The sequence below is a fragment of the Oncorhynchus kisutch genome, linkage group LG16, assembly GCF_002021735.2.
Source record: "Oncorhynchus kisutch isolate 150728-3 linkage group LG16, Okis_V2, whole genome shotgun sequence".
NCBI lineage: Eukaryota > Metazoa > Chordata > Actinopteri > Salmoniformes > Salmonidae > Oncorhynchus > Oncorhynchus kisutch.
The window spans coordinates 22348084-22357127 of NC_034189.2; the positions used below are offsets into that span (position 1 = coordinate 22348084).

Genomic DNA, 9044 nt, shown 5'->3' on the forward strand with positions numbered 1-9044 from the left:
AAAATGTCAAGAACTTTTAAAGTTTCTTCAAGTACTGTCACAAACACCATCAAGCGCTATGATGAAACCGTCTCCCTTGAGGACCACCACAGGAATGGAAGACCCAGAGTTACCTCTACTGCAGAGGATAAGTTCATAAGAGTTACCAGCCTCAGAAATTGCAGCCCAAATAAATGCTTCACAGAGTTCAAGTAACAGACACATCTCAACATCAACTGTTCAGAGGAGACTGCGTGAATCAGGCCTTCATGGTCGAATTGCTGCAAAGAAACCACTACTAAAGGACATCAATAATAAGAGCCTTGCTTGGGCCAAGAAACAGGAGCAATGGACATTAGACTGGAGGAAATTTGTCCTTTGGTCTGGAGTCCAAATTAGAGATTTTTGGTTCCAAAAGCTGTGTCTTTTTGAGACATACTTAGCCAGCATGGCTACCACAACATTCTGCAGTGATACACCATCCCACCTGGTTTGTACTTAGTGGGACTATCATTTGTTTTTCAACAGGACAATTACCCATCACACCTCCAGGCTGTGTAAGGGCTACTTGACCAAGGAGGAGAGTGATCGACTGCTGCATCAGATGACCTGGCCTCCACAATCCCCCCGACCTCAACCAAATTGAGATAGTTTGGGATGAGTCGGACCGCAGAGTGAAGGAAAAGAAGCCAACAAGTGCTAAGCATATGTGGGAACTCCTTCAGGACTGTTGAAAAAGCATTCCTGGTGAAGCTGGTTGAGAGAATGCCAAGTGTGTGGAAAGCTGTCATCAAGGCAAAGGGTGGCTATTTGAAGAATCTCATATATAAAATATATTTTTATTTGTTTTCACAATTTTCTAGTTACTACATGATTCCATATGTGTTATTTCATAGTTTTGATGTCTTCACTATTATTCCACAATGTAGAAAATAGTAAAAATAAAGAAAAATCCTTGAATGAGTAAGTGTTCTAAAACTTTTGACCTGTAGTGTATAGTAACAAAAAGAAGTGCTGCCTGGGTTACTGTAGACAACCACCACATTTAACATATTTGATGTGCCATTGCAGGAGGTGAACTCTGCACAATAATACACCACATTCCAGAATCACCAGACCACTAACCAAAAAAGCCTAGGCACTGTATAGTAAAAACCTAAAAGTGGACTTAAACCTGCATTGTCACAGACAGTTTGGTAACTAAAGCTTTACAAAGCCAGAGTAGAGTATACCACCAACAGTGCATTGAAGGAGGGCCAAGGGCCTTCTGTTCACTCCTTGATGCTACTTCCCTCCAGAATAACTCTCAAACACCCAAACGAATTTCCCAGAACATCTGTGCTTTAAAACATGGCCATGGAAGGGTCCCTTCAAGGTATTGTCGTCCCTCTTTCGGCCAAGCTATTCCTGAACAGCTGGCAAGGGTTATTCAGGACCAGGTTGAAACATTTACTACATTTTGCAACATGAATTATTGCCTCTAATCTGGCAGACTCACTAAACACACATCCTTTGTTTGTTAATGATGCCTGAGTGTTGGAGTAGGCTCTTGGCTATCCGTAAATAAATATTTAAAAAATCAAGAAAATGGTGGCATCTGGTTTAGTTAATATAAGAATTTTGAAATGATTTACACTTTTATTTTTGATACTTAAGTATATTTAAAACCAAATACTTTGACTTTTACTGGTTGACTTTCACTTTTACTTGAGTCATTTTCTATTAAGTTATCTTTTCATTTACTCAAGTATGACAATGGGGTTCTTTTTCCACCACTGGTGAGTGGACTGAGAACATTCTTATTAACAGCATTATCAAAGGCTGCTGCTACTGTATAACAAAGGCTGCATATTGTGTGGCCCTCACAAAGTACAATGTGTTTACTGTGTATAAATACATTTAGCTCAGGCTCCTGACATCCACAGCCTTCAGAAACTCAGTGTGCACTAGGTAATGTATTTGTCTCTGCTTTACTTGAATATTTCATTACGCTCTACACAGACAACATCATTGGGTAAAAAAAAAAAAAAAGCTCTGACATAACCAGAAACCTATGTTATAAAAAATGCAGAAGGTCATTTCCTATTTATAAAATGCACGCTCAAGATGGGGCCTCAAATGGTCGTCTTGAAAGGTTTGCCTCTGCACCGGAGCAGTTATGCTGTGCAGCCTGTTTGATTTCTCTATGTAGAAACAATTACATGCAATTTGGCTCAATGGAATGTTATTTGCCTGCTCCTGAAGAGGCATGACCCTGTAAATTGTAGTGTTTTACAGTAAGTATTCTGAAGCATGTAGTGTTGCATTTTCACGTATTCAGCTAATGAGAATTTTATAGGAGAAAATTAATCTCGACACTCATTAATATTAAAAGGATAGTTCACACAAATTGCAACATTACATTGGTTTACTTCCGAGCTTCAATGCCATACAACACTCCTTCCGTGGCCTCCAACTGCTCTTAAATGCTAGTAAAACCAAATGCATGCTTTTCAACCGTTCTCTGCCTGCACCCGCACGCCTGACCAGCATCACCACCCTGGATGGTTCCGACCTTGAATATGTGGACATCTATAAGTACCTAGGTGTCTGGCTAGACTGTAAACTCTCCTTCCAGACTCATATCAAACATCTCCAATCCAAAATCAAGAGTTGGCTTTCTATTCCGCAATAAAGCCTCCTTCACTCACGCCGCCAAACTTACCCTAGTAAAACTGACTATCCTACCGATCCTCGACTTCGGCGATGTCATCTACAAAATTGCTTCCAACACTCTACTCAGCAAACTGGATGCAGTTTATCACAGTGCCATCCGCTTTGTCACTAAAGCACCTTATACCACCCACCACTGCGACTTGTATGCTCTAGTCGGCTGGCCCTCGCTACATATTCGTCGCCAGACCCACTGGCTCCAGGTCATCTACAAGTCCATGCTAGGTAAAGCTCCGTATCTCAGTTCACTGGTCACGATGGCAACACCCATCCGTAGCACGCGCTCCAGCAGGTGTATCTCACTGATCATCCCTAAAGCCAACACCTCATTTGGCAGCCTTTCGTTCCAGTTCTCTGCTGCCTGTGACTGGAACGAATTGCAAAAATCGCTGAAGTTGGAGACTTTCATCTCCCTCACCAACTTCAAACATCTGCTATCTGAGCAGCTAACCGATCGCTGCAGCTGTACATAGTCTATCGGTAAATAGCCCACCCATTTTTACCTACCTCATCCCCATACTGTTTTTATTTATTTACTTTTCTGCTCTTTTGCACACCAACTGTACATGACCATCTGATCATTTATCACTCCAGTGTTAATCTGCAAAATTGTAATTATTCGCCTACCTCCTCATGCCTTTTGCACACAATGTATATAGACTCCCCTTTTTTTCTCTACTGTGTTATTGACTTGTTAATTGTTTACTCCATGTGTAACTCTGTGTTGTCTGTTCACACTGCTATGCTTTATCTTGGCCAGGTCGCAATTGTAAATGAGAACTTGTTCTCAACTAGCCTACCTGGTTAAATAAAGGTGAAATAAAAAATCAAAATAAAAACGTTTGGAGACAGTGGCCAGGTAAACAAAATGAAATATGGATTGATGTCTAACCTTGTACATAGACTGATTTCAGGGTAGGAAAATCAATATGCCATTTTGTAATTTGGGTGAACTATCCCTTTAGTTCAATCAACTTTGTGTACACTTCAGCAATACACTACCTGGCCTACCTGGCCTACCTTGGCCTTCCTTCTCTGACCAACTGGGGACAGATTTAGTGTGTCACTTTTTGGTTTTGAATGAGTTAACATTAACACAACTGTTTTATACAACCAGTATGACCTTGATGAAGTAATATTGAAGTCGTAAATAGTGTCATGACGACGTCATTGCAACTAGTTTCATACTTCCTCCACTGATTCTGTACAATGGCTTTAACTCAACATGTTATTGAATTCAGAAAAATTTAACCAACTGCATTAAAGCCATTGTGTTACATGCTGACCAGACCGGACACGTCGCGTGCGCCAGCATCGCAAAATAAATGTAGAACTCCATGTTATTCCATTATTGCACCCAGACTGCTCGCGCTCTCCAACGAGCGTCTGCGTTGTCATAGGGCCAAAATAGAAGTCATTCCTATTTCTGACGCAGATCACGCTGCAAGTCCTGCCTCTCTCATCTCCTCATTGGTTTATAGAAGCAGGTACCCACGTGCCATTCGTTATACCCACGTGGGTGATTGAAAGATGAAATGTTTTGCCGGTTGTCGTGGTAATACTATGAAAGTGTAGATGCCAATCACCATATAAGTTCAAAGATGAAAAAGCCCGGAAGGAGGAGAGATGACTAGAAATGATTCGGTTGTCCATTTTATGTGTGGATTAATTGCCAGAGTAAAGGACCTTGTGCATTTCAGGTAAAATAACAACTCAATGTTTATATCCCAAGACAAATTAGCTAGCAACAGCAAGCTAGCAAGCTAACTAGCTAAATTGCCATACATGTTTAATGCTTTTAGACCTGTCTCCAAATAAATTTCATTGGTTCAGAGTTTGTTTTGTTATTTAAACCTGCGTGTCGTGATCGCGTTTGGTATATGGGGACAAAATAAATGTATGCGCGATAGCGCACGATGGTGCAAGCGCGCAGCCGGTTTGGGTTCCGTGTTATGTGTGTGTTAAAGACGCAATCTGGAAGTGGCACATCCATGTCTGGACTTTGAATTGAATGATATAGAAGTCATTGATTCTTGAACAATATAACGTGTACCCCATCACAACCTAAATATAAGCTTATTTTACTTAATTATTAGTAAAAAATAAACATATATATATTGTCAACAAACTCTGTATAGCTTGAAAACATGGATAAAACTAACGTTTGAATGTCATGGACGAGCAGTTGTTGCATCCATATCTGTATGATTTGGAATATGGTTACATGGCTGCTTCGTTGTTCCAGATTGCCCCTTTATTTGTGAACAATTGTTTTTCATTTGGTCGCAAGGGCAATAAAATCATAAAATATGACATTACACTTTTCCCCCTTTAAAAAAAAAAAAAACTTACTTACACACCCTACCACCCAGACTGCCCCTTTTAAGTTTTGAAAACATGGCAACAAAACTGTTTGTGAAATGTTGAAAATGGGTCACTGCAAAGAGAGCAACTCTTCAAGAACTAAGGCTATTTAGATGTTCAAAGCGGCATGTTATTAGCATCAATCAATGACAGTAGAGTCATATTAATCTGGTGCATATTACGCAGTCGTTTGCTGCTAATTATCCACATTAGAAGCAACTTCTTGCATGTTTCCCTAAATTAGAGAAGACCTTAAGAATACTCACTCGAACTCTTCCTGTCTCGTCACATGCTCGGGTAAACACATGACATGAGACTGTCATTTTATTACATCCTTATCAAGGGATCCTATTGCCTTTATCTCCGCACCAGCAATACAACAGGGTTTTGTTAAATCATTTCGCGTTATGACACTACTACGTAAAAGGCTGAAGTCCAATCTGATCGCTATGGTCTTTTTTTTTTACCTCCCCACCTGTTAAAGCCACACTCCATAATTTGTCCATGCCATTCAAAAAGTGTGAACAATAGATCTCATGACAAGGAAATTACTGAAGAAAATTGTAGGAAATGACCGATACCTCATTTAAAGTCACACGAAGCCGCTGGTATTGAAGCCACTAATGATGATCATTACATTATGTAGCCATGGAAAACATGACAATACAGTGACTCAGCCAAAATACTGACCCAGCCATAGCCCCATGAGGAAACTAGCTAGCAACTATAATAAAGGGAAAGGGGGATACCTAGTCAGTTGTACAACTGAATGCGTTCAACTGAAATGTGTCTTCCGCTTTTAACCCAAAACCTCTGAATCAGAGAGGTGCAGGGGGCTGCCATAATTGACATCCACGTCCTTGGCGCCCGTGGAACATTGGGTTAACTGCCTTGCTCAGTGGCAGAACCACAGATTTGTACCTTGTCAGCTGGGGGATTCGATCCAGCAACCTTTTGGTTACGGGCCCAATGCTCTAACCACTAGGCTACAACAACAACCCTCGGCATCGCATGACACCTTACTACAGTATGTAAAATGTACATAAAAACACACAAAAACACATTTGGTAACTGGTACCAAATGACGCTTAGAGTTACTTGTTTTCATGAATCCCAAAGACAAGCATGTTATAGTATATTACAGTGCAACTATATAGTTATCATGTACTTTCTATGTAAACAGGCTACCTGTTCATTTCTGTATCGTAAAGTGTTACCAAAAATCTATTTATGAGCAACTTACCTCCTAGCTCTTTGGACTATAATTATTCTCAGCACATATTTTGGAGTCCCCAGATGAAATTGACCCTGTGTAAACTCCAAATGTACTCACCCTCTTTCCTCTGAGGCTGCTCTCTCTCTCTCTCTATCCCTTCTCTACTTCCCTGTCTCTATCCCCTTTTATCTAGCACTATAAAGTATGCAAATGACCTCTACAGGGACTGCCATGGCAACAGTACTCAGGTAATAGGTGATGAGGTACATAGTGTGCAGATATACCTTACACAACGTACTCCCTTTAGCTCGACTCAGGAGCACGTGTTGACTCTAGTCTTATCTTAATTGGCTGAGGTAAAAAATCAAGGGGGAGGGATGTCATGGCCTTGAGAAGATCATACGTTCTCATAACTCAAGTCTTAAAATGTCTTGTAACCACATCGTAATACATTATACCTGTAGGCTTTAGGTCAAGCGTTACCGAAGATCTTTTATTGTCTAAGCTAAACAGAGAAACAAATCATTTGACTACGTTTCTGAGGATTGTTGGCTAAGTGTGAAAATAAAGTTAAATGATGTGTCACTATAGAATGGTCCTGGTCTCCCCTGTCTGTAATCTGATTCATTATGATGTAAAAGGCTGAACTGATCCTGTATTAGCATTCCTTCTCTGAGACGCTCGATACAGACGGCCCCTGGACTTCAAAAGTATTCTCTTACAAGACTAGCTGCATATTGAATTACACCCTGTGGTAACCAGATCTTCAACAAAGCATTAGAAATTCAAACCCAAAATTTGACTTTATATTTATTATTCAAATATGATTTTATAAGGGAACAGATGGGAATGAGCAGAGCATATTTAGAAACAGCCAAGTTGTTGATATTGATGATGCTGTTGATGACCAACTTGTGGATGCATCACAGAGAGCCGGTTAAGTGCATTTTCTGTCGAGTTTTATGGGAACTATATAATTTGGTAACAACAGGATAAGGGTTTACTGCTTTCAGTGATAAACTATAATACCAACGGTGCATTGAGGGGGACATAATTATGTATATTAGGAGGATGTTTACTATGGGAGCAGCCAGGAAACCAAACAGGAAACGCATCATTGCAGCCATATGAGAATGTTTAGTATTCGATAAGCATGGCCTAATGGCCCACCAGCCACTGACACTTTTTTACCCGTGTTTGGCAGGTAGTCTGGTGCTTATTTCAGACCCTGCATTAACATTTATGTTGATTCTACGTAATCGTATCTATGTTAAGTAGATTTTAAAATGTATATTTGTATTCATAATGTATCAGGTGCTTCAGTTCCGCTCCTCACACCAATCGCAATACATTCCCAAATGTTCATCTAATCATATACAATGTAATACCATTTCAAGAGCACCCATATGTTGGATATCCATCATTTAATACTTTTTAAATATTTCATGGATAACATATAAAGGGCGATATTCATGACAGAAGACCAACTCCATTACTAAACTCTAAATGAGGGAAAGTGACCTCGGTCTAGTAAGTTCATCAACTCTGCGATCTCTTGAGCGCACTTCAAAATGTTTCTATTCCATATGCTAGCTCAGGGGGTTGCAGAGGCTCGTCCTAGTGGTGTTTGAGCGCAGTCTCAATCAAAAAAATATTCACACCTCTACCGCCCAGGTGAGACCTCCGCTGCCCAAAGTAATTGCTTCAATTAATTAAGTGTTGGGGCTCACAGGCAACCAGCAGACACTGGGGCCCAGCCGATCCCAAGCCAGTTAACCCAGCCTTAAACTGGACATGCGTCCCAAATGAAACCCTATTTTCTTTATAGTGCACAACTATTGGGCCAAAAGTAGTTAAAAAAGAAGGGAAAGGGGGCCATTTGGGACACAACCTGGGTAATAGGTCAAATTCTAATGCATCAAATTCACATTGGCCAGATTACAGATCATTTGGAAAAACTAGATGATTACTTCTTCTAGGATTACTTTTAAATTCAGAAATAATGTTTGCTAACGGTTTTTGACACCTTTCTGTTATCTCAATGACATTCAAATCAGCATTGATAAAAGGTGCAAGTTTAAATTTGTTCCACCTGAGTGAGTCCGACCACAAGTCAGAGACCACTATGATGACACACTAAATGTGTTTGATGGATTGCTAGACAAGAGCAGGAATAGGCTTTTGTTTGCTACAGTCCAAGCTATGTCTTCCAATGGTGCGACTGCTGTCGGCATCCAAAGATTATCCAACTTGAATAAACGCTTGGAGGTAAGCACCACATCAGTGATGTAGCCTACTGGCGATACGGATATCTGTACTTAAAAAAAAATTCCACTTAAATTATTGATTTCTACATAGCGCATTAACGTGAATTCCTCCCTTCTAAGCTCCTCCGTGGTATTTGTGCTCCATACTGTCAAAAACAATTGTAATTTAAAAAGACTACAAGTGAATTATTGCTCAATATAATTCATGCTGATTCACACCAAAAATCCATAGGCCTAATGGACACATGCTCAAACTCATGTACCTAATATGAATAGACCAAAGCTGAAACTACACAACATGTGCGTGCGAGAGTAGAGAGTTTCAATTCAGACACAGCGTAGCACGTGCCAACTTAGTTGTCATGAGAATCCATAATAAACAATTGTATTTGTTATGTTCACCATGTTCACCCTTGTGAATTATTGATGCGTGTTCCTTTTGACTCACCTTATATGCCCTACTGGACAGTTGCAGTTTATTAGGAAAAATACCATGCTATTGTCTG

At 40.1% G+C, this 9044-nt stretch overlaps 1 protein-coding gene across 2 annotated transcripts in view; it reads right to left on the reverse strand.

Annotated features, from left to right (window-relative positions):
* LOC109906504 (phospholipid-transporting ATPase ABCA1) overlaps window positions 1–6545 on the reverse strand; it is a 226621-nt gene extending 220076 nt beyond the window's left edge. Inside the window, exon 1 of one of the 2 annotated variants that reach the window (XM_031792012.1) lies at window positions 6389–6545. The gene's annotated coding sequence lies outside the window, so the exon portion shown is untranslated. Of the gene's footprint in view, window positions 1–5321; window positions 5463–6388 lie in introns of those variants that run through there. The other variant, XM_020504223.2, reaches the window with a different exon arrangement.
* Window positions 6546–9044: the final 2499 nt, after the last annotated feature.